The sequence below is a fragment of the Equus przewalskii genome, chromosome 5 (genome assembly GCF_037783145.1).
Source record: "Equus przewalskii isolate Varuska chromosome 5, EquPr2, whole genome shotgun sequence".
Classification (NCBI taxonomy): Eukaryota; Metazoa; Chordata; class Mammalia; order Perissodactyla; family Equidae; genus Equus; species Equus przewalskii.
In genome coordinates this window covers 9,572,501-9,597,711 of record NC_091835.1, presented here as the reverse complement: position 1 = coordinate 9,597,711, position 25,211 = coordinate 9,572,501, and the positions used below count along the sequence as shown (strand labels likewise).

Genomic DNA, 25,211 nt, shown 5'->3' with positions numbered 1-25,211 from the left:
AAAGGAAGGGAATATGACTTACAGGAGGAAAAAACTAATTAGAAAAGCAGACGCATCTTCTCCCTCTCCTCATATTTCAGGTTTGCTGGCAAGTGCTCAAAAATGATCAGAGAGTGGCCTATTTCTCAAGGACCCCAGGAGAACATGATAATTTAAATCATCATCTCAGGAAAGCGCCTTGAGCACTTGTCTCTGCCGTTTTATGATCTTTGGTGGGGAGAGAGGGTTTGGCTCTGCAGACGGGCATGGCCATGCAAAATATTGGCTGGAGGAAAACAGAGGTCACGCCCACACCCAAGCGAATCCGGGCAAGTTAGGATTCCTGCCAAAAGAAACACATTTGAGCAAAGTGAGGAGACAGAAATGTTTAAAACAATGCTGTCACCCAGCAAAATGAAAACAAGACTTTTATCCAGAGACACAAATCGGCTTTCAGAAAAGTTTGACAACACAAGGAGATGAGAGGGACTCAAGTGGATGTTCAGATGCGGGTCCAGCAACTTCAAAACCCTAAGTAAATCTCTCTGAAACTCTCTGTCCGGAATTAGATCATTTTATTTTAAAAGTTGAATTAGCAATAATACAAAAAAATTCAGTTGACTTCATCAGAAAAAAATTGTTTTTTAAAAGCCAATTTTATAAAAATGACATCTCATTGAAAGTCCTATTTAAATATCCCCACTTTGAAAATGTAAATGTTTATTAATAAATCATGATGTGGTTGTTTGAAGATGAAAAACAGAAAGGCTTGAAAATAAAGAATTAGGATTGCAAATATACTAAAATGCTCTTAATGCTTTTTCCCAGTTGGTCCTGTTAGATTTCCACCCCTTGATGATTATCAAAAAGTAAATCTGGCTCTCCAAGACTCGATTCCTGGCTATAAACCAGAAGATTTGTTAATGGTCTTAGACCAGCCTCTCTACAGCAGAAAGCTATAATATCAACTCATCCAGGCACAAATATTAACCCCAAATTAATGAGTTCTAGGAAGTTCACGCACAGCCTCATCCTGAATAGATGTCCTTTCTCCTTCACTTTCCCCTCGGCTGTTCACTTATGAAAACAGTGACTCCTCAGACGTGTTGCAAGGCTAACATGAACTCTTGGCTATTGGTTGCAGGATGCACTTGGAACTGGACATTCCAAATTGTTCAAAAATATATACTGAACTACCACTAAATAAAGGGCCCCTGTGCTTGGTAGTATGACACGTATATCCATGAGTATTGGGGATAAGATGAGAAACTGTGGGGAAAGGTTTTTCTGAGGAGGTGTGATTTTAGTCGAGCATTGGAGGATCAGGTAGGTGGTGAAGAAGAGAGGGAGCACCCTTGGCACTTACATGTGCACACAACCCACATGCACAAGGGTGTGAGAGGGAGTCTGATCAGAATGAGAAGCTAGTGCGATGGAGAATTGGGGGTGGGAATGCAGAAAGCCTGGGGGTCTAGACCGTGGGGTGTCTTATACCTCACACAGGGCATGATCTTTCATTAAATGGTGATGAGTCCTTGGAAAATCAAAGGACTGTCATGTTGTAATGAACACAGGTCCTGCCCTACAAAAGCACATACATCTCTGTCGGCTTTTAAAAAATAAAACAAAACAATGGTAGTGTGTTGGGAGAGGGGGAGACAAAAACCATATGATTATTGGGAGCTTTATGTGAATAGTAAAGGGTCAAACTGAAAGCACTGGACAAGATTTTCCAAATTTATTCAGGCTTCTGGATCAGACCAGGGGTCATTTTTAACAGGGTGAATGAATGTAAATCCTTGTCTCTACTTGACATCATCTAATTGACTTCTATAGTGGTCTCTATTTTGATTGATGTGACTTTTAAATGCGTGATCCATTTTTCTGCCCATCAGCAGTATACTGGAAAACTGACTCTGAAAAAAATACTCTGATTGATAGTGTTTGCCAATTTCAATGGTATAACTATTCCTATCTTGGCTGATTTCAAGCTTCCAACATGAGGGAGGTCACTGAAAGTAGACTTGGAAAGAGATGCACAAAATCTACTCTTGCAAAATCTACTCAAAGAGCCAGCCCTAGCACACTATTGCACCAACTTCTAATTTTTCTATGTAACGTATCTATTTTATATCCCATCTTCTTAGGTTCAGGCTCCTTGAGCATCCCAATTAACTTTCCTGTGTTACTATGAGACTTCCTGAGTTTCTCCCTCTCCTCACAGGAAATATCTACAAATCTGGCACCAAGAAGAACACATTGACTCATTCATGCTCTTTTCACATCTCTACTGGTCACAAGAAGGATGGGAAATGAAAGAATGAATCAATTTAAATCCATCTCCTCCTTCTAAAGTTACAAGTAAACATCCTTGCCCAGCTAAGGCTGAGTTAATATTATTAGGTTCAAAACAGAAAACAGTGTGTTGTGTTTTCGTAATACACCAGATGTGAAAAATTGACTCAAAAAGTCTCATTTAAGAAGTCTCTTTATTCATAAAAGTTCTATTTACAGTTTTGTATGTTTACGCTATTCAGTATACAATGTTTGGAAATAGTGCAGTATTTGGGGGTTTTTGTGCTCTTCAGTAATTCTCTTATAATTAGTGTCATGGATTCTTTCAAAATCAAGAGAAAAAATATTTTAAGAGTGTTTTTGTTCTTTCTTTGTTGAAACATGGTGTAATGTTTATCATCACAATTTTGATTGCTATTGCACCACCTCATGCGATGTATTTTTTACTTAGTGAGCTATTATTTGGCTTACGCTCATGATTTGTGCATTAATACCATTCAAGGTTATGTAATAACAATCAGAAATTATGATAATAAACATTGAATCACATTTCAACAAAATATGATAAACTCATGTGAGGTTTTTTTTTAAGTTTTTTATTAACAAAGCATCTTATGCTTCAATGACACTTTAATTACCAAGAAATTACCCAAGAAAATATGTAATTATGTCTAGTAATTGACAGTGAGGCTATATGTAACATAAAGAAGTTTATGTTAAAATAATTCCTAAAATGTGAGCTTTTTCCCCAGATGTGGCTTAATTGATTGTATTTTGTTTTTCAAATAAAAATACCATCACTAAAGTCCATAAGTAATTCCAGTTCAACTGAGGACTGCTCTAGTGATCTCAAAAACAATTTTTGATAGTGATCAGTATTAATGAAATTATCTTGATAAATTTAGGGTAATTACTTTGATTTTTCAGTTTACCCCAGTGTACTATAACATTATTTTTCCCAGAAAGGCTTTGCCAGTCATTCCACAACCTCATGTATGTTCCAAAGAAGCATATTCCCTAAGTGACTGTCAAAAGATCAAAATCTTTTGCTTATATATGAACACTCGTTAAAAGAAAAAGGAAAAGCTTCTCTCTCAAAACCCAAAGCCACTCTTGGGAGAAAATCATTGTGATCCCGTCTAGCTTTAAAATTTCAATATTTTAGGATTCTATAAAAATCTACTCATAACTTAGACACATTCTTTAAACAAAAAAACTAATAGTTCAAATGTGTCCATCTCTCGGCTTCCTGGTTTTTCACCTGACATTTTGGTTTAGTGAAAGCCTTAACTCAAGAACTCCTTCCACAAACCTCGGCTTTTTTATTATTTTCCCAGTGTTCCTTTCCTTCTCTTAGTCAGGACAAAACATCTACCAGACAAGCTTTTGTCCTCACCCACTCTCCCTTTTGAAACTTACCAACACGGTGAATTTTTTTAACCAACAGCAATATACAACCATGACCCACACAATGACATAGTATCAATATAGTTTAATTTGAACAAAATCAATACAGATTTCCAAACAATAGGGAGGAACTGAATTTTTTTTTTTAAGCCTCACATTGCAGAACACAGACATCTTCTTGTATGTTTCTATTCTCTTTGTAAAAATCACCTTCAGGGTCATTCTCCTACTGAAAATGTAGGAGACTTCACACAAGTCTAAAACCACAGTAATAAAAGTCTGACATTTCTGCTATGTGATCTCTAGGAGGATGAGCATGGAAGACTTTTTTGAGGACTCTGGGCACCTAAATAAGGGTGAAGCCACTTGAAGGGATGGGGGAAGGAGCAGAGTAAAGTAAGCAATGTGTCCTTGGTCCCATCAATCAAGAGCCGCTCTGAATTTATCTGTTAAACATAGTGGGTTTTCTAGTTGGTTTTAATTTGAAGAAAATCTGCATTTTCTCTCAATTTATAGGTTGGAAAATGGTGTTTTTGCGAGTACAACCAATTTGCCCTAAGTCAAACACCTGCTCAACGGCAGTGCCAGGTCATCCTAGAGTACAGCACAAATGCCTCTCAGTCCAGTGCTCCTTTTTCCAGAAGATGCCTCTATCTGGAGACAGAAAAATGCTCCAGGCTTTTGATAAATAGTCTATGGACTGCTTTTTAGAGTTATCCCCATGTTTCTTCAGGGAGATAAACTCTGCCAGGGAGAAGTCGAAGGCAACAAGCATCACTGAACAAAAATATTGGCCCTGAACCAGGACTCAGCTTAATGGAACATCCCGGAGCATGTAATATAATCTTCTCTCTCCATCCAGGCTCCAGGTAATTAGCCAGCCATGTCCTTGGGAGACTGTTCCTCCGCATATGTGATGTCTAGACACAGAGTAGGGCTTACTGCTGGCTAGGTAGTCCCTCACTGTTCATTGCTGGAAGCATCAGCACCACCTCTTCCACACAGTGGGTTTAACAAGGACAACAGCAATGCCTCATGCCTTCAGTTTACCCTCTGGTCCAATCTTCTCCTATAGATGCTGGGTGGCCCCTTTCTTCCTACCCCATTTGCTGCAGAATTCATCTTCTCCTACCCTTGCTGATGGAGAATGTTTTTTCAAAGGAATGGAAAGCCTGAAAGCACAAATGCTTTCGGAATAATTTTCCCTATGTTTGTTTTCTACTTGTCTAGGTAAATTTTCAGTTTGACAGCAAGAAAGAGCTTTCTATTTTTTTATGAGCTAGAGAGGGTCTCATCGCTCAACAAATCCCATGAGCTTTTACATTCTCTGCACCGTGTCCTTCTTCTGACCTCAAACTTTCTTTCTGCCTGGAAAGAAAGCTTTTCAGGAGAATTCACAAAGCCCTCCAAGCTGAGTTTGACAATGAGACAAGCAATGAACAGGGAAGATTATCATCAGAGGAAACTGTAACTTCCTCATCAGAAATCATGTGTTTAACATAAAACCGAGGAGTCTACTGCACGCTAACAGACTTGTTCCCTTACCTCCAGCAGATTATAATTTCTAAGGAACATAGAATAAGAGTGGCACTTACAGAACTTACAGAACTTTATTTCTCTTTGCATTAGACATACCCTCCCCCCATTTCTGGCGTGGAAAGATCCTCAACTGCTGTTAGCCCAACATCATGGAGAGCCTGTTCGCTGGAGCAGAAACTCTGGACCCCTTCCGCTACATCTGGTTGGAATTCCGCTTAAGACAGCCTAAAAGGAGCAGAAGAGAAAGAGGGTGAAGACCAAGACCAACGACAAGGGGGAGAAAACCAAGGTGTCCTGAGCACCCAGTGGCTGGCAAGCTTCTCCTGAGTCCTTGATGGAGTGTCGGGCTCTGTCCTCTGGTAACTCACTAAGTGACCACAGGTGAGGTGCTTAACTCACCAAGCGCCATTTCCTCATCTTTAAAATAGGACCAAAAACCACACCTCCGTGCGTGGAATTGCTGAGACGTTTAAGCAAGATACTGAACATCAAATGATGGGCCCAGTGCTGGCCCAAGCTTGGTATTCAGTAAATGCCACTGATTAATATTGTGTCCTTTAATCCTCTTAACAATTCTGTGGCGGAAGGGTTATTCCATTTCACAGATGAGCAAAATGAGGCATAGATTCTACAGGAGCTTGTCCAAGACCGTATAAGCTTTGTTATTCATGGCCCCCCATCTCCCTGGTAGATAGCAGCCTCTACACAGAATTTCAGAAGCCTGTGATTTTTTGATATATGAGCAAAGAAGTAATGTAGTTACCCCTATATCTACCCCTGGGTTGTGGGGTCTAACTTTACCCTTGGCAGGTGGGGACAGCTCAGCCCAGGCAGCAAAGAGAAACTAATCTTGATAAGTAGACCATCAAGTCTTTCCCCAAACCACCAACAGTGGGCTTTCCCACCCCAGGGCTTGGTGGAGAAAATGCCCTCCTGTGCCTGTGAGATTCCAAAACCCCCGATAAAGGGAGTCACCTGGCTGTAATTGTTTCTTGTTTAATTTTACATCCAGTGTGAATAGAGTCAAGGTCCGGGCCAGCGTACTTCAAATACCCAAGTTATTGTTTCACATATTGTGGTTCAGTTACTTTGGCATAGCAAGGATAGGCTGCAATATTTAAGTCCTGGGCTCATTGTAAACAAAGGAAATCCATCAAAAGTGGAATATCTCATGAGAAATCCTTTCCAGGCTTTCATTATTGACTACAAAGGATAAAAATCTTTTAGCTCACTGATGGCTTGCTGTCCTGTACACATTTACAGTGAGGTGACTATTTTGTTCAGTTGAAGGCTTATATATCCTCAGAAGCACACCCATTGAAATAGTGGTTGTTAAATATGTGTGGGGATCTCTGAGGCCCTTGAGTGTCACTTGGCTTAGCGTCCAGCCCCAACACAGTGCCAGAGAGAGGAGATGTTGTTAAAATGTCACTTCCAGACATCTGAGTTCCTGGCTACTGAATGGATATTTTGTCAAGCAACTGCTTCCATTTTAAAAGCTCTGAGTTAGGAGGCCAGAGACTTTGCTCCCTTCTGGTTTTACAAACTCAGCATGGAGCCTTGGGTTCATGGCCTAACCTCTCTGTGCCTCTTTTTAGCCATCTGTAAAGTGGCACTAGTAACAGTCCTTCTCATCTCTCAGGGCTTGTATTTGTCAGGGTTCTCCAGCAAAACAAAACTAGTAGGATAAGGAGTAAGAGAAAGAGAGAGGAAGAGATTTAGTTTAAGGAATTGGCTCACACAACTGGGGGAATTGGCATGTCTGAAATCCATGGGGCAGGCCAGCAGTCTGAAAATTCAAGTAAGAGTTGACATTGCAGTCTTGAGTTGAAATTGCTCAGGGCCACAGACTGGAAACTCAGGAAGGGTTTCTACGTTGCAGTCTTAAGGCAGAATTACTTCTTCAGAAATCCTCAGTCCAATTTGCTCTTGAGGCCTTCCACTGATTGGATGAGACCCACCCAGATTATGGAGAGTAATCTGCTTCACTTAAAGTCAACTGATTATAAATTACTCACATCCACAAATACCTTCACAGCAGCATCTAGACTAGTGTTTGATCAAACAACTGGGCTCGATAACCTAGCCTAGTGGACACATGAAAATAACCATCACAGGGCTGCGAAGTTCACATCAACTGGGGTCATACATGGGAAAGAAATGTCAAAGATAGGAAGAACTGCACAAATATTCGTTTTTTCATAAACATTGAACCCCTGTGTCACGTGAGGCTTTGAGGAACGTGGAGACGAATAAAGCCCTCGATTTGTCCACCATCTACTTAAGATGCCAAGATTAATGCATAGGGAGTGAAATGCTGCCAGGAACAGTGTGAAAACAGAGGAGCCTGGGGTTAGAGAGGCTGCTAAGGAGCCTGTTTTATTTTTATTTTCTTAAAGCCCCGGTACATAGTCGTATATCCTAGTTGTAAGTCATTCCAGTTCTTCTCTGTGGGAGGCCACCACGGCATGACTTGATGAGTGGTGCTAGGCCCGCACCCGGGATCTGAATAGGCTAACCCTGGGCTGCCAAAGCAGAGGGCAGGGACTGAAACACTGGACCACTGGGTCGGCCATTAAGGAGCCTTTTTGAAAGAAACTCCTTCCCCGGAAAGGCCTTTCCTGTCACTTACCCCACCCTCGCCCAAACTGTGTCCCCTCTGTTGCTCTTTCTCATGACACTTTACTCTTGTTTTTCTTTGTAACATGTTGCAAAACATGATTATTCATTTATTAGACATTGTATGTCTCACTGCTTAATAGTGTTCTCACCCAAATTGAAATTCCATGAGAGCAAAGAGGTCCCATTTGGGGTTGTCACCATTAGCTCCCCCAACATTGAATGCAGTGCTTACCATGTGATGGGTGTGCAAATTATAGGCTGCGAATGCTTGGATGAATGAATACACAGGTCACCAAGTTTTCTCTACGGTAACAACATTTTACCAACTCTTAGCTATGAAAAAATCCAAACTACAGAAAACTTGAAAATTCTACCATAAACAACCAGATAAGCATGATCTAAATTCGATCGTTAATATTTTTGCCATTTTTTGCAAGCTCTCTCTCTTATTCTCTTTCTCTCTCTCATTTCTTTATCTCTCTAGTTTTATTGCTAAATCATTTGAAAGTCAGCGGTTGATGTCGTGATGCTTTGTTGCTTAAATATTTCAGCACACATCTCCTAAAAATAAAGTAGGCGTCATATGTAACTGCAATATCATTAGCCAGCCTAAAAAAACTAGCAATAATGTCCTACTCTCCTCCAATATCTAGACCATATTCAAGTTTCCGCAAATGACATTTAAGCTCTTTTATTTTTGTTAACCAGTATCTAATCAAGATTCTGGAGACACTTTCTAACACATGTACATATGCACACACACACACACCTTAAAATAATTTTTTTTGCACTGAGGTCTTAAAGAACCCATTCAACAGTCTTATAGAATGTTCTATGCTCTGGATATGTCTGTTTGTTTCCTTATGGTGTCATTTAACCTGTTCCTCCAGCTCCCGTATATCCTGAAAACTAGAAATAGGATTAAAAGCTTGATTAGATTCATGTTAAACACATTTTCTGAGAATAATTGATGGGCGACGTTTCTTACTGTATAGCCCATCCTCTCAGGAAGCACACCATTTGGGGTGCCAAGATTAACCTCATGAACCAGATGGTGACCACCTGATCTGTTATATATTCGTGCATTTTCCCCTTTGTTTGAGCAGGAGCTCATTAAAGCAAATTTTTGAAAACTTATTGATAATTAAAATCCAAGTTGAATTTCCTTTCCTGGGACTTGACACTATTCAAAAAGCTAATTTATTTGTAGAATTTCTTTATCCTTTTTCTTTTGTGGGGTGATGACTGTATGGGGGTGGTCTTCAGTTACCTTTGTACAAAATGTTGCTTAGCTTAAACTCAAGTCTTCATGAATTTTAAAATAAAAGCACTCCCTCCATATATTTTAAAAGACAGCATTTTGTACAAACCTTTGACTGTAGCATTTTTCACTCAGCATTAATTACATATATCAAATTTTCATCCTTCCTGTAAACTGATATTATTTATTAAACTCCCAAGAAAAGACGTAATTAATCTTTATGATTCATTGTTTCTCCTGCAAAGAACTAACCCATACATAGAGTTGAATGTTTTTTTCCCTACTGGGCCTGTATAATTGGGTTAAATCAGTGCTGTTCAAATCAGAGTACCGCTGGGGGTGTGCGGCTGTGTGCTGGGGGTACTCAACAAACACGAAGCCTCTTTCTGAAGCATTGTTTTCCTCAGTGGTTAGTAATTTAAAACATTTTTATATCCCAAAATAAACCCATATATTTTACAGGATAAAATGCAAAATTCACGTGCATTTAAAAATAGAACATAAAGCCACTTTATTTAAGCCACAAGTCAGTACTGTCTACACTCCCTTTACTCCCCACGGTCTCCCCACACAACCCCAACCCACAGATCATCACTCACCTTTCCTCTTTGAAGTCCTGGGTTAATTAAAGCACCTGGCTACATTGTCAGCAAAAATTTAAACCAACAAAAGCAAACTTTTCCTGAAAAACTTACCTAAGATTTCTAATAGCCAATCTCTCCAACCAAACTCATCCTCTCTCAGGTATACATAAGTGTGGGAACGGGACATTGGGTTCACGGGACCCCACCCACTTTTAATGACACAACTCAGTAAATGTTCCTTACCTTCCCGGTCTTCCACGCTCAGGCAGGGCCCTTCTCATGCTCAGTGTCTGCCTCCTCCTCTCTCCTACACCCCATCTTTTCCTTAACAAACATTTATGAAGGGCTTACCTTGAGCCAGGCACCTTTGCAAGCACTTGATTAGTGATAATTCATTTCACATCAACTTTAGAAAGGAGGTACCAACATTAGCACCACGTAACAGAAGAGGACAGTTAAGCATGAAGAGGTGACTTGCCGGACACAGCTAGGGACCATTGGAGCCCAGATTTTAAATCAGGCAGCCCTGCATTTTAACAATAGCACCTAGCATAATATCCTCAAGGTCCATCCATATTGTTTCAAATGGCACGGTTTCATCTTTTTTATGGCTGAGTAGTATTTCTTTTCATATATATACACACACACACACACACACACCACATCTTCATTCATTCTTTGAAATATAAGACTAAACAAAAAAAGCACCTAGCCCAGGGCTTTGCACTTAAGATCTCAAATAATGTGTTTGACAATTTTGCTGATATAGAAAGAAAATTTAGAGTCATCTTTGACCCCTCCTTGGGCCTCATATTCAAGTCCACTGAGACCTTGAATAGTTCTCTTCCCTTCGTTACATTCCCATTGCCATGCTCCTGGTCAGGTCTACGTCCTTTCTCATCTGGACAGTGTCAGAATTGCTTATCTCGTATTTTTGGTGTTTACTTCTCCCCCTCCTCCAATCCATCTTTCATGCTATGGCAGAATCATCCTGCAAAGCACAACTCTGGCTGTCCCGATCTCTTCCACACAAACTTCCAATAGCTCCTCTTTCCTTACAAAATAACATCAACAGTCTGCTAACGGCATTCAAGATGCCCGCCTATCTTTCCAGGTTTACGTCCTCCACACCACACATCTTACCCTGTGCTCAGACTAGATTAGTAATTCTCAAATGTTTGGTCTCAGGATGCTTTTATACATGTAAGAACTATTGAGATCCCCCAAATTCTTGCTTCTCCTCACAAAACACTATGTTCTCAACACCCTTCACTGTGCTATTTTGAGAAACAGCCAACACATCCTCCTCAGAGTTAGTGGTTGAATGGGTTATATCTATCAGTATTTACGATATTAGAAATTAAACAGCAATTTTTTAATATTTAAGCATTAACTAATTAATTTTAAAATAATAATAAATCGGTTATATGTTAATATAAATAACATACGTTACTTAAAAAACTGTATTTTCTCATATCTGCTTTTGCATCCAATCTCTTGAAATATCACACATCATGTAGGCTCCAGAAAACTCAACTGTATGCCCCTGAGAGAATGAAAGCGAAAAAGGCAAATAATATTTTAGTATTATCACGAAAAGAGTTTTGACCTCACAGGCCCCCTAAAAGATTGTGGGAACCACACTTTGAGAACCACCTCTTTAGGTAAATTACAACTTGCTTTTATACCAGTTCACCTTAGCCTTGTGAGATTTCTTCTCTTTAGAATGCTCTCCCCCCGTTAATTTCTTCTTATTAAAACTCAACCCAGGGGGCTGGCCCTGTGGCGTAGTGGTTAGGTTCAGCAGACTCCACTTCAGCAGCACGGGTTCGTGGGTTCGGATCCTGGGCACGGACCCACACCACTCTTCAGCCATGCTATGGCAGAGACCAATATAGAAAATAGAGGAAGACTGGCACAGATGTTATCTCAGGGCTAATCGTCCTCAGCAAAATAAAACAAAAAACAAACAAAAAAACCTCAACCCATTCACCAGTGTTCAAAGTGTCAATTTTTTACAGCCTTCCTCCATTTCTAGTAAGAATTCCCTCCTCTTTTGTGCCTCTGTAGTTCTTTGATTGTACCTTGACTCATACTTAAAACACTCAATCACTTAGAGAACAATTTTTGAGTGTCCATTATGTTCTACATGTGGACTGTGTCTACCCTTTCTCAACTCCCCCTACATTAAGATTTACCTTCAGCTCCGTCTTCCTCAAGCTGACAACCACAGCACACCATCGGTGTTAGAATTTTAGGCACACTGGTATAGTGATAAGGAGATTTTTTTTTAGACTCAGAGGACCTTTCCACAGCTCTCAAATTAACACCACATAAACCATCTGATTCTGCCATTATTTAAGATCTCCACTATACTTAACTAAATAGGTCCAATTCTCTTTAGTAAGCAGAAAATTAAGAGCAATTCATCTGATAAATGTTTATAAGCATAAATTGAACCACTCCTTGCCCAATACACCATGAATATTCAATTTGACAAATATGGATTCCAGCAGTTGTTGAAGAGTTTGAATCCCAGATGAGCGGGATGGCTCTCTAGTGTCATGTTTCTATAACGCTAAGCCTCAAATGAGCAGTAAGGATTTGAGTAAGGAGATGCCAGCCTAGGACCTCTCTCTGTACTAATGATGTGTATAACTTTAGGCGTGACACTGGATATTTCTGGAATTCAGTTTCTTCCACTAGACTAGACTCCCCTTGAAACCAGAAACCATGTCTTCTTAATTTCTGCCCCTGCAGTGTCTGGCACAGAGTAAGTGCTTCATAATTTTTTGCTGAATAAATGGCTCCATGGTGAAGAATTAGCTTAGATAAACCCCATAGTCTTTCTCAGTTAAAAGAGCATCTAGCACAGGGCCTGCACATCATAACCACTCATTAAATATTTGGTATACACACGAATAAACAACTGATTCCACTATGAGCTAGACACAGCCCTGGGCACCATGGTGTCACAGTCATGACTAAGATATCGTTCCTGCCCTCACAGAACTCAAAATTTAACCTAATGTTAGCTGTTAAGATACCCATGGAGCAAACCAAGCACCGAAAGTCACAATTCTTTATCTGACTTGGAACATCAGGATATTTGAAACTCCACCTCTGACTGGCAAAATCACTTTTATTTCTGCTTCTAATAGACACATAACGAAAGGCAAGGGCTAATGGGATGTCAAAGCAGTGTCATCGCAGCCCCTTAATTGATTTGAAGGTGCTTGTGTAACTATTCAAGGCAAAAAGATGTTCTCACCGATGGGAGACAGAGAATGTACAATTTGCATTTCATCAGAAAAAAAATTCCTTGGTTTCCTCTACAAAGCACTAATGTTCTCAAGACTGCTGACTGTGCTATTTTGAGAAATAGCCAGCATGCCCTCCGCACAGTTAGAGAGTGAGAGGAAATATTGCCTCCCCAGGTGTCAAATTTCCTCTCTGCAATGGAAGGATGTGTGGGACAGCATTTCAAACACAGTCACAGAGGAAAAAGGAGACTGACAAGTAAGATGGAGGGATGAGAGGTAAAACATGTTGAGAAGGAAGCTGTCAGAAGTAGATCCTGTTTGTGCATCAGAAGTGTCCTAATTAAAAATGCCCATCATGAGAGCCTTTGGGGAGGAGAGAAAAAAAAAGATGCCCACATCTCTGCAACACGAGAGATCTCAGAGAAAAGGCAGGACTCTGGGCTCCGCTCAACTGTAGTATTCACGCTGGTGGCTATATTCTGGCATCTGGGATATTAACCGCTTCTAGGACTCAACCCAGGAAATCTGCATCTTCATCAAGGATGCCTTTGCTTTTAAAGAATGTCCCAAATTCAGTTGAAATATAGAAGTTGGAGACTTTGAGGTGTCACTGTGCAATTTGGGCCTCAGTTCTTCCAATTTCTCAGCAATAACGATTTCCTTCTTTCCCATAATTGAAGTCCTGAGCCTTCTATGTTTACAGTGACATTAGGCAATTCCCTAGATGCACTAGGCCAAATTAAATAAAGGGCTGCAGGGAAATTTATCTATGAAGCATGAATCTTTAATAAGCCTTCACCCCTATAACTCTTATAGTGGAGAGAGACTCCCAGAAACAGATTCTAGTCACCCATGAAGGCTGGGTGGCCTTGAGCAGATAAATGAGCACCCCTGGCCTTCTTCTGCTTCATGTATAACATAAAAGGGCTAGATTAGATAATCATGGAGTACTCTCTACTCTACATTCTTCCCAAATGTCCATCTTCCTTCCTCGGAAGTGGTTAGGGGCCATTGTTAATATGTGGTGGGTTTGTGGTGAGAGAGGAATGGTGGCAGTTAAGAAGATGGGCTCTCCTATTAAACTCCCTGGGTTCCATCTCACCTCTACTACTCACTAGCTGGGTGACTTTGCACAAGTTACTTAAGCTCTCTGTGTCTCCATTTCTTTATCTGTTAAGTGAGGATAATAAGAGTCCCTATATCTCATACAGTTGCTAAGATTAAATGAAATATCTACGCAAAACGCTTGTTTATAGTACCTGCTATATAATGAACATGCAACAAATGTTTGCTGAAATGATGTGTTTTATACATCTAGTGGCGGGAGAGGATACTTTCTCTGCAGGATCGACCACACATGTGGTCAGAAGCAGACCTGTCAAAGTCGAGTGATTCCTGGAGGTGTGAAGGAGACCCCTTTCCTATAACACAAATAAATGTTATTTGCTGATTTCAAAATTTCTTTTATAGTGTAAAAGGAGAGCAATTATACATCAGTTTGAATTCATAGTCTGTTGTAAGTAACTTTTACTAGTTTATCAATTTATTGGAAATAGACATTAAAAAAGGGTACTTGATGGAAGAAAGAAGGAGAATGAAAGGATAAATAAAGGATAGAGCAAGAGAAAGACAGATGAATAAAAGACCAGCTTCTATAACCTTCTACTCTTGCTTGGTTTCCGTCCCACTCCTATCTATATTTATGGTTCGGATTTCGTTTGTATCCATATAATAAGTACCTTTTTCAAAATGGATCAGAAGGAATGCAAATATAGACTCAATTTGGGGAGGCCATATACAGGCCATTTACATGATTTGGTCATGTTGAAAATTTTGGTTTTATTAAGACAGGTCTTATCCTGAACCCCAGAGGAGTCTTTCCACTGGCAGCAGCCAAATTGGAGTTTTTTGTATATTCCAAGACATTCCTGGTGCTCAATACAACTGAGCCATTCACAGAGTGTCCCTGAGGATTGATTCCATCAGCCACCCTGCTCTAACCCTGGGAACACTGGGCCAAAGCTTGAGTCTCAAGAAAGACCTTAAAACTGACCAGAGTGCAATATTCGACACAATCATCTCCAGAATTTGGCAGTATGAGCCCACACCCACAGATTTCAGCCAAACTCAAGCCAGAATATATTCAACAGCCCAGTGAGTTATATGGCCACCTGACCGCTGGCTCCTCGTTGAAAATAACTTGATAAAATACACCTGACAGGCATGAAGTTCAGTAGAGAGAGGCCAGATAAAGATCATGACCTCATTAAATAAAAAACACACCATTACTGTTTTTTCAGCTAGCAGGATTAACTCATCAGTCATACAGAACTATAGTATTTATTTATGTATTTCCCTGATGCAAAGACATCATAACAACACAACCTAGAATTATACGGCAGCCCAGACGAAAGCAAGGGAGGAAGAAAAGAAGGGAGAGGTGGAAGAAGTAAGGACAAAAGGCTAGTTCTAAAATTAGTCCAAACAAAAAGTGAGCTATCCAAGGAATAGCACAACCTAGCTACAGTCCAGGGGAGATTTTGTGTGCCTTTGTATGTCACATTCATTCAGATGTCATTGCTTGACTTTTCTGTTGTCTTATTGACTAAATCAAGTCAACCACACAGCCAATCAATTGTTCAAAATAAGCTGCTGACCCCTTTCAGGGATAGAGACAATACGTTCCGGAAAGCAACAGTTTTAGTCATGCTGCACGATACAAACTATTCTACAAAGTGGTCATTCAGTAATAATTTGTTGATTGGTTCTGTTACTCTAATAACAAAAAAACTTAGGCTCAAAATGGTCCAATTATTATTTTTAAATCAAAATCTACTTATGAAATCTGCCTTTTAAATGAACTTAAGCATTCTTCGAGAATGTTCATTTGTAAGAGTCCAGAAAAGGAAACAACCAATTATTTCCAAGAAAACTTTGCAGATTTTCTTTCAGTTGATAGTATGCACAAGGACAAGAGACAATAACTATAGCTTCTTTCGAAGAGATTGAGCCTTTATGAGTTCTATTAATGACACACAAAAGCAACAGCAAGAGAAGACTGACCTCGTTTCCTGTTATCTATTGAAGAGTACATGAGAACATGCACTGTTGAATTGGGCATTTTTAATCAATGTTTAGTCACTTAGGATAGAGAGAATGTACTGCTCCTTTCATTAATATTAAATGAACAGAGCTTTTCTATATTCTGGGGTACAGAGAAAGAAATCACTGGCCTCACTTGACCAGTTTTCATGAAATAGATACTTAAGACTTTTTGCTGAAATTTAACAGATGTCATAGTTACATGGCAAGCAGAGGTACTTATAAAAGAATAAGCCCTGAATGGAGAAAACAGCAGAAGCAAACATTTCAGGTGTATTTCCCTTTCACAGATTTACACAGTACTCAAAAATAGACACCAAAATGCAGTGACTACTAAAAACAAAAGAGAGCTCAAAAAGTTTTTCAAGTAAATTCCTTCAAACTTTCAAAGAATCCTGCTAAAGAGAATAAGGACATAGAGGACAGTCAATGAGGAAATAAGAAAAATGATTTCCAAAATGAAATGGAAAGAAAATGGAGATTCTTAAAATAGAATTAGACAGAAAATGACAAATTTGGAAAACAGGCAAAGATCCAACATACACATAATTGGTATTTCAAGAGATTAGAAAATCTGAAACTGTAATAAGTTTTTTTCAAAGATCTGAGAGAAGAAAATATTCCTGAAATGAAAGAGGACCAAAATCTATAGATTAAAGGATCACATTCCAGGGATGAATAATGGTGAATGATCAGTGCAGACTTGCCCTGGATAAGTTACCATATTTTTGTGGGCATCACGTCAAGAACATCAAATTGACCATGAGAGCAAAACATGTCAGTTCGACCTCAAATTTTCCTAGAGCCATACTCAATGGTAGAAGATAGTGTCTACAAAGTTCTGAGAGAAGGTGAGTGTGATACAACAATTTTATACTTGGCCAAAGTACCATGAGATGAGAAAGGCCAAAGGTATACATCCTCATATATTCCAAATTCAGGTAATATCGTACCTGCTTGGGCAAAACAATGACTTGAAGATGAACCCCAGCCGCTTAAGATACAAATGAAGAAACCACAGTGAAAAGACTGATTCTGAGCATTGAATAAGTCTAAATATAGAATTAAGACTATATAACTGTGAGCAAAGAATACAAATGTTATAAACCAAGGCAATGTGGAAATACTGTACCTAACAAAATTGAGAGATAAAGAAAGAAGGAGGCAGGAAAATAGTGTAAACATGCTAATCCCCTCTTCTTTCAGAGTTGGGGTCAAAAGATGCAATTTAAAGGAGATAAAGCACAGGCTTATGTATAATACTTTAAAGTACAAAATAACCTCTAGAGAAGCTAAGAATAATCATATAAACAGTACAAATTAGGTTATGGAAGGGAAGGAAGAAAGATGGGAAGAATTGTAAATATCAGTTTTCTCATCTGATATAGACAATAAATAATATTTAAAGATGATAAATTAAGAAATCAAAATTATAAACTCATAGAAGAAAATCAACACAAAAAAATGAAATAAAAGTAGTACAAGCTAAACCATGAGAAATGTAAAAGAAATAAACAAATGAAGCATTAAAAATAAAAATACCAGAAATATAGTCTATAACAGCAAAAGACAAGAAAATAAATGACCATTAAAAGGGAACTGGTTAAGGGGCCAGCCCAGTGGCCCAGTGGTCAAGTTCACAGGTTCCGCTTCGGTGGCCCGGGGTTTGCTGGTTTGGATCCTGCGTGCAGACCTACGTACCGCTTGGCAATCCATGCTGCGGCGGGCGTCCCACATACAACGTAGAGGAAGATGGGCGTGGAGGTTAGCTCAGGGCCAGTCTTCCTCAGCAAAAAGAGGAGGATTGGTGGCAGATCCTCAAAGATTAGCTCAGGGCTAATCTTCCTCAAAATAAACACAACCAAAAAAAGGGAACTGGTTAATTAAATTTTGAAATATCCACATAATGGGATAATATACAAACAATGAGACAGAGTTTTTGTTGAAAAAACCTTCGAGTTATGTGGTAAAGGAAAAAAAAGTAAGACGTCAAATAGTACAGATAGGAGTTTTCCATTTGTGTAAATAAAAAAGATATACAGTGTACACAGACACGTGCACTCACACGCACACACAAATACCTGTTCGGTTAGGAGAAATTCTGTAAATAAAGTGTTAATGGTGATATTTCTTTCTTGGGTGGAAGACTGGCATTGGAGAGTTGAAGAAGACATTTTCCTTTGTATTCCCTTTTGTATGTTTATTAATACTTTGACAAAAATAAAACTGGTTACTTCAAGAAAATGCACATGAATATTCACATACATATATATTCATATATATGTAGACATATATACATACAAATACATGTATACACATAAATACATATATACACATAAATACATACATATATAAAAACACATATTTCTTAAGAGAGACTAACAGCCATGTGTATAATTAAGGAAGCATCACAAACCAAAAGAACAAACAATGCATTAACCAGTAAATTTTGCCAGGAAAATAAGAAAAAAAATCAAGTTCGATTTCTCACCTGATATCAAGATAAATCCCAGGGGCTGGCTCCATGGCCGAGTGGTTAAGTTCACACACTCCGCTGCGGCGGCCCAGGGTTCAGATCCTGGACCTGGACATGGCACTGCTCATCAGGCCACGTTGAGGTGGCGGCCCACATCCCACAGCTAGAAGAACCTCAACTAAGATATACAACTATGTACGGGGGGTGGGGGGTTTGAGGAGATACAGCAGAAAAAAAAAAGGAAGATTGGCAATAGTTGTTAGCCCAGGTGCCAAACTTTAAACAAAAAAAAAAAAACAGATAAATCCAGAAAGATAAAAACGAGAATGTAAAAATTAAAACAAAACTAGAAGAAGCTGTAAAGGCATATTTAGTTGATATTCAGCTGGGGAAGGATTTTCTAAACATTATAAAAGGCAAGAAAAAAGTGAGGACTCATTCAAACAATATGGCAGTGAAAGGGGTTAAATTGCCTGGTATTTGGAAAGCCCTTCTAAATTAGGGAGGAAGATATATTTCTATCCCAAAGAAAAATGCCCAAGAGAATAAAAATAGATGAATCTATATATTTCTACTGAGCACTGACTTGTGCTCACCATACTAGACCTTGGGAGTTTAGAAGACAATGAAGACCATGATGCTTGCAGTCTGGTGGAGGAAGAACATTCTAGAATTAGGTGGATTCTCATCTCATGATTAGTTGGTCAAAATTGATTGACGTCATAGTTATAAAAGGATCCACAACTGGTTACTCTCTTTTATAATCATTTAAAGCATTTTCAAGCCAGCTGTCACTCATTACCAACTGGGATACATTTTATAATATTAATGGATATAACAATATCAATGTGTCGCTCAATCTATGCTACATGCTAGGCATTATCTTATTTGGTCCTCACAACTCCAGGAGATTGCTATTCTTTTTTTATTTCTTTTTTTCTTTTTTCTTTTTGTTTTACTTGAGGAAGATTGTCCCTAAGCTAGCATTGGTGCCAATCTTCCTCTATTTTGTATGTGGGATGCTACCAAAGCATGGCTTGATGAGTCATGTGTAGGTCCATGCCCAGGATCTGAACCGGCGAACCCCGGGCCACTGAAGCAGAGTGCATTAACTTAACTGCTAGGCCACTGAGCCAGCCCCAGGGAGACTGCTATTCTTATTTTTCCCATTTTGCAAACGGAAAAACTTTGGGGCTTCAAGAGATTATGCAATTTATCCAAACTCACACATTTGGGCAAAGGTTGAGGCGTGATTTTTAAGTCCTCCCCAACCTCAAAATCCATGCAACAAAGTGACAACATTTACAAAGAACAAAAGTGGTCAGAAACATATATGCCAGGTCAGATAAGGTGCTCCAAAGACACAAGCTAGCTCTCCATAAAACAAGAATGTCTGCTTTTGCAACATGGACAAAATTAATTTACATTTTTTTAACTTTCCGTTATTTATTTTGACTTTAAAAATACATATGTAGAGACTTTCATATTTGTGGGTTTCATTTTGCCTCTGATTAGTCATTACGGCTGCAGTTTGATTAAAGAAACGATTACCCTTGAACTCGCTCTACATTCCAAGGCAGCGGAGCAGGAAGAAACATATGGCACCAGTGCCATGGCAGCACAATTTTAGGCCTCCCCAAGAATTACGTGGCCGCGGTGGTGATTTGCTATCCACAATTCTGTGACTCCTAATGCAGAGTTGTGGATTCATGGCCTTAAAATGCAAAGCTGTGGGTCAGCCAGGCAGTCTCTCTTGTATTCTGCGCAGTCCAGCTTTTCAGCACACAGCATCGTCACACGACCACTGCTCTCAGGAGAATCTGGACCAACTCAGCATGCAAGGACAATAGGACAGGCGTTTGCTCTGTGAATAGCACGCAGCATGATTACTAGAAGACCTGACTTTGTATGAAGAGAAAGGAAGACGAGTGTGTGTGTGTGTGTGTGTGCCCACTTTCCATGCACAAAACAGAAAACTGTTCGTTTTCTGAGCATTACAAAGACATTACATCCAATGCTTGCACAATGATGACTTTTTGTGGTTGCAAATGTGTGAGTTTGAAAAATAACATTTCACCTCAACAGCTCAGTATTTACGTTGGACTTTCTTCTCGGTTAAACTCTGAAGTGCCCACAATTCTCATGACTACTGGTCTTCCTAGCTTGTTGAATTTATTTTTTTCTGGAGACCTTTGATGTAGTAATAGATTTTTATTGTGTGAGACTGGTCTACATTCTAGCAAATTTGCAGTTGATTATCCTAACTCATTCAGGACCCGTTTCTAGAGACGGTTTGTGTGACCTTGATTTTTCTTTGCAAACTCACTAAATCTTTTATTATCCTTGCATGGAAAAAAAAAAAAACCCTCTCATTTAGGAATTAAAAACTGTGTTCTCTCGGGCCTGGCCCCGTGGCCGAGTGGTTAAGTTCGGCGCTCCGCTGCAGGCAGCCCAGTGTTTCGTTGGTTCGAATCCTGGGCGCGGACATGACACTGCTCATCAAACCACGCTGAGGCAGCGTCCCACATACCACAACTAGAAGGACCCACAACGAAGAGTATACAACTATGTACCAGGGGGGCTTTGGGGAGAAAAAGGAAAAAATAAAAAAAATCTTTAAAAAAAAAAAAAAAAAACTGTGTTCTCTCATGAAAAAGATATGGGGTCCTACTTTAGATAATGCTATCAAACTTCCCAACGACTTCTTTCTTTCTTGGACATGCTATACATTCTAGCCCTTGAATCCTGGTAGGAAGCATTACTACACTTATTTTTTATTGTAACATACATGTATGACTTCGTAGAAGGTATTTCAGTTTTAGAAATGGCCCCTTCTCATCAATTCTGTTGTTGATCCTTTGTTGAATCTCATTGTGCCAATAGACAATGGGTACCTTGCTGTCATAAAAAGGTGGGGATTGCTAGTTAGGATGGCGTAACCGCAAACAAGCTTCCTCCTTCCTCGTCCTGTCCCGTAACTGCTCGACTCTTGCTCCCAGATCAGCATGTTACATTATAAGCAAATGCAGTGTTTCCCCACAGGCATGTTCCCATGGGCTATGGCAAGAAAGCACAAAAGGAAGATGGCACACACCCTGTTTTTGAGTAAGAAAGGGAGGGAGTGTCAATACGGATATTATTCAAACATCCTAAAATATGAGAAAGGACAGATTGTTGAAGACAGCAACCAGGAAATTGCAAATATTGTCCCTCATCCACTCAGACTCTGTGGCCTGTGACCTTGAACACCAAGGTCATCCTCATGTTCCTCCTGTTTGAAATCCCTCAAAGGCTCCCTCACCCGCAGGATAAGTGCCATGGGCCTCCGCATGGCACACAAGGACATCTGTGACCTGGGCTCATTCTGTTTCTTGTCACTCGTGGACCCGTTCTTAGGTTCTGCCATCTGCCGAGAATCCCCTTGCCTGCCTTCCCCTGGCTGACATGTCATCCTGTGATACTGTCCTCCCAGAAGACTTGTTCTCTTCCTCCTCTTGGGGCACCCTCATAACATCTTGCCCATGGGTCTCTCATTCTAGTTGGGTTAATTTGTCATTATCACCTGTTTATTCATGTGTTTCCTTGAAGTACTGTCGGGTCCTTGAAGTATGGGGCTGTCTTATTTATCCACCTGTCCTGAAATTCTGCATAGGCTCTGACACATCCTAGGAGTTTATTAAATATGGGTTGAATAAGCAAATTATTTTTAAAGGCTTATCTTCAAAAGGAAAAACTGAAACATATAAAATTAACCTAATTATTTCTTTGCTCTGTTACCTTGAGCAAGTTACTTTTCAATCAAAGTCCCAAATTCCTTACCTGTCTAATGGGCATAATATCACTTACCTCATAGAGTTGTGTGACAATTAAATAAGAAAATGCCTAGAAAGTTGCTTAACCAAGGTCTTAACGTTTACAAAGAATTAAATGAATGTTATGTGTCATTATTGACTAAATAATTAAAGTCAAGTCAACTCTGGACTTCTGACATCCATATTTTTCAAGAGTTAAAGTTCAGAATTATTTGGTGTTTGTTCTCGGTGGGGAATGTTTTTCGTCTCCTTTTGAGGGTTTTGTTGTATTGTGTTACTCTTTTATGTGAATTATGCTGATCCTTCCCTCAGTTTTCCTCCTCTCTGTGTGAGAAGAAACAGCCAGTAATTCAGGTGCCCAGTAATTCAGGGCTGGGTAACCCACACACATGCCGAGTCAGCAGGGACTCCAATTTGCAACCACATCAGCAGACATCATCCTCTGTAAATAGTTCAAAGATTGATGGACACGGCTGTTTTCACTATTCCAAATTACCATATGCGTCCATCACTCAAATCTGTTTCCATTCACAAATAAGCTTCATGATGTTCTTGAAAAAAAGGAAGCATGAATCCAAATTTCTACATACGTCGGTTTTAGTCCTTCTCATTCCCATCGAGGTTTACAAGGGAAGGAGAGGTTTATAAATTGGTGACAGGAGTAAATTGTGCATAATCCCATAGGTCAGCAATGCCTTAGAGCATGTTAAAAAGGAAAGGTCAAATCTCCGGAAGTCAAAAGTTATTTTCCAAGGGCAGCAATCTGATTTTATTTCTTTTATGACCACAAACAGGCCCGCTTCTCTAAAGGTCTCAGAGATTTGCTCGCGTTGTAAGTAGAATTGGAAATAAAGTCAACTTCAGCACTCTGCTAATTGCAGACCACCCTGGTGCTCCAGTCAGGGCGGTCTCCTCCTCGTACCACAAATATGCCACCCTCATTTCCATCTTCTCGCTGTAACTCACACTTTCTCCATCCTCTCTAATTACCTACTGCTCTCTTGGTTCCAAGCTTGGCTCCACTGTTCATTAGCTCTGAGAGCCTGGGAAATTTGCTTAACTTTCCCTAAAGCTCAATTTCCTCATCTATAAAATGGAGATAAAAATAGTATCCATCTCAGAGTGTTGTTGTAATAATTAAATTAGACGATGATTTACATTTTTAGCCCAATTTGTGGCCTATGCTTCGTGACAAATGGCTATTGTTGCTGCTGTTAGTCTGCCTGTCCTACCTACCTATAAAGTTTCGGTTCACCCTACATTTTTCTCAGATAGTTTTTCCCTTCACTGTCCTCTCTTGTATGAGTTTCACTCTTCACTTGATTATATGTATATTTAACACTCTTCATACATGGTACATGATTATATATAACATATATAGCACTTGAGATTATATATATTATATAACACATATACTGCATATAGACATGTACCATAGTGTGCATTTATAAATATATATAGCACTTAGTATCTACAGTCATGTGTCACTTAATGATGGGGATACGTTCTGAGAAACGCATTGTCAGACGATTTTGTGGCTGTGTGAACATCAGAGTGTGCTTACACAAACCTAGATGGTATAGCCTGCTACACACCTAAGCTGTATAGTACTAATCTTGTGGGACTGTCATATACGCGGTCCGTTGTTGAGTGGCATGTCATTATGTTTCACATGACATTATGTTACACATGACTGTATATTTTTTAGCACTCTTCATACTCTTGTACATGCCAAACTCAGTTCCCTTTTAGGCACAGAGAGAGACTGTACCTCCCCATCCTCTTTGTTGTTTGGAGTAGGGGGAGCCCACATGAGTAGTTCTGGCCAAAGAGCTGTGGGTAGACGTGGGTGACATAACACTTTCAGCCCACAGCATTTATTGCTGGTGAGAGACCCTCTAGAGCTCTTTCCCCGGCCCCAATTATTGGTCCTGGAAGCATTTGTTAAGACAAGGCCCTATCAGCCTAGATCTGAGTGACTACAATGAGCAGAACCCCCTGACATCCATGGTGTGTCTATAGTTTAGTGAGACATAAATCTTTTGTTTTAAGTTTCTGATGCTGGAAAGAGAGGTTCTTACCCAGCTTTCCTGACTAACACACATAAGATGGTTTTTACCTTCTTGATTAGAATGGAAATTCTTTAAAGAGAAGGAGCAAAGTCTTACCCTTCTTTGTACCCCATAGCACCGATCCCAGGCCTGGACACATAGTAAGTATCATCTACTTGACTTGGGCCCACCTAATAGTTTCAATATTAAGGGCCAAGATCAAAAAAGAGAATGCTCCCCAACACTAATTTCTAGCCATTAGAGTGGAAATGTGTTAAACTAAATAGTTATCAAAAAATCACACTTGAATAGGATCCTAAAGCCAATATTCAGGTTTCTTTCAAGACAGAGTCTAAGAGTATCTGATGGCAAAACCCTAAAACCAGGTATGGCAGAACTGTAATGGCAGCTGTAAATGAGGCTGGCATGGGTCATGTGACTCAGGGAAGCATAGACCTAAGACCTTATTATCACGGAAGTGGGTTTAGGAATGGTTTTAAGGATAACGCTTTTAAGACATCATTTTGTGAAATCAATTAGTCATGAGGACATCTGCTCAAGAACAAGACCATTTCCTTGTTCCTATAGTGATATTCCTGACACCATTCAGATACCTACAAAGTAAGTTTGGCCCAGAGAGATTGTGGTTCTCCTGGAGAAAATTGCATGACAACTGTGGAGAAGCAGAGCAATTCATAAAACCCAGAGAACATTCCACTTTGTTTTGCTGGATTATGTGCTAGCGGTAGGCCTGGAAATGTCCAAATTTATCAAAAACCAATCCTGAATGGGGATGAGAAGTCATACACTGAGACTTAGT

The 25,211-nt window shown here is 39.6% G+C and overlaps 1 long non-coding RNA gene across 1 annotated transcript in view; it reads right to left on the bottom strand.

Annotated features, from left to right (window-relative positions):
- Window positions 1-2,449: 2,449 nt before the first annotated feature.
- LOC139083241 (uncharacterized) overlaps window positions 2,450-25,211 on the bottom strand; it is a 38,447-nt gene continuing 15,685 nt past the window's right edge. Inside the window, exons 2-4 of the long non-coding RNA XR_011539798.1 lie at window positions 18,544-18,719; window positions 17,754-17,833; window positions 2,450-5,445 (exon numbers count right to left, since the gene is read on the bottom strand). This is a non-coding gene — a long non-coding RNA (uncharacterized lncRNA). The remainder of the gene's footprint in view (window positions 5,446-17,753; window positions 17,834-18,543; window positions 18,720-25,211) is intronic.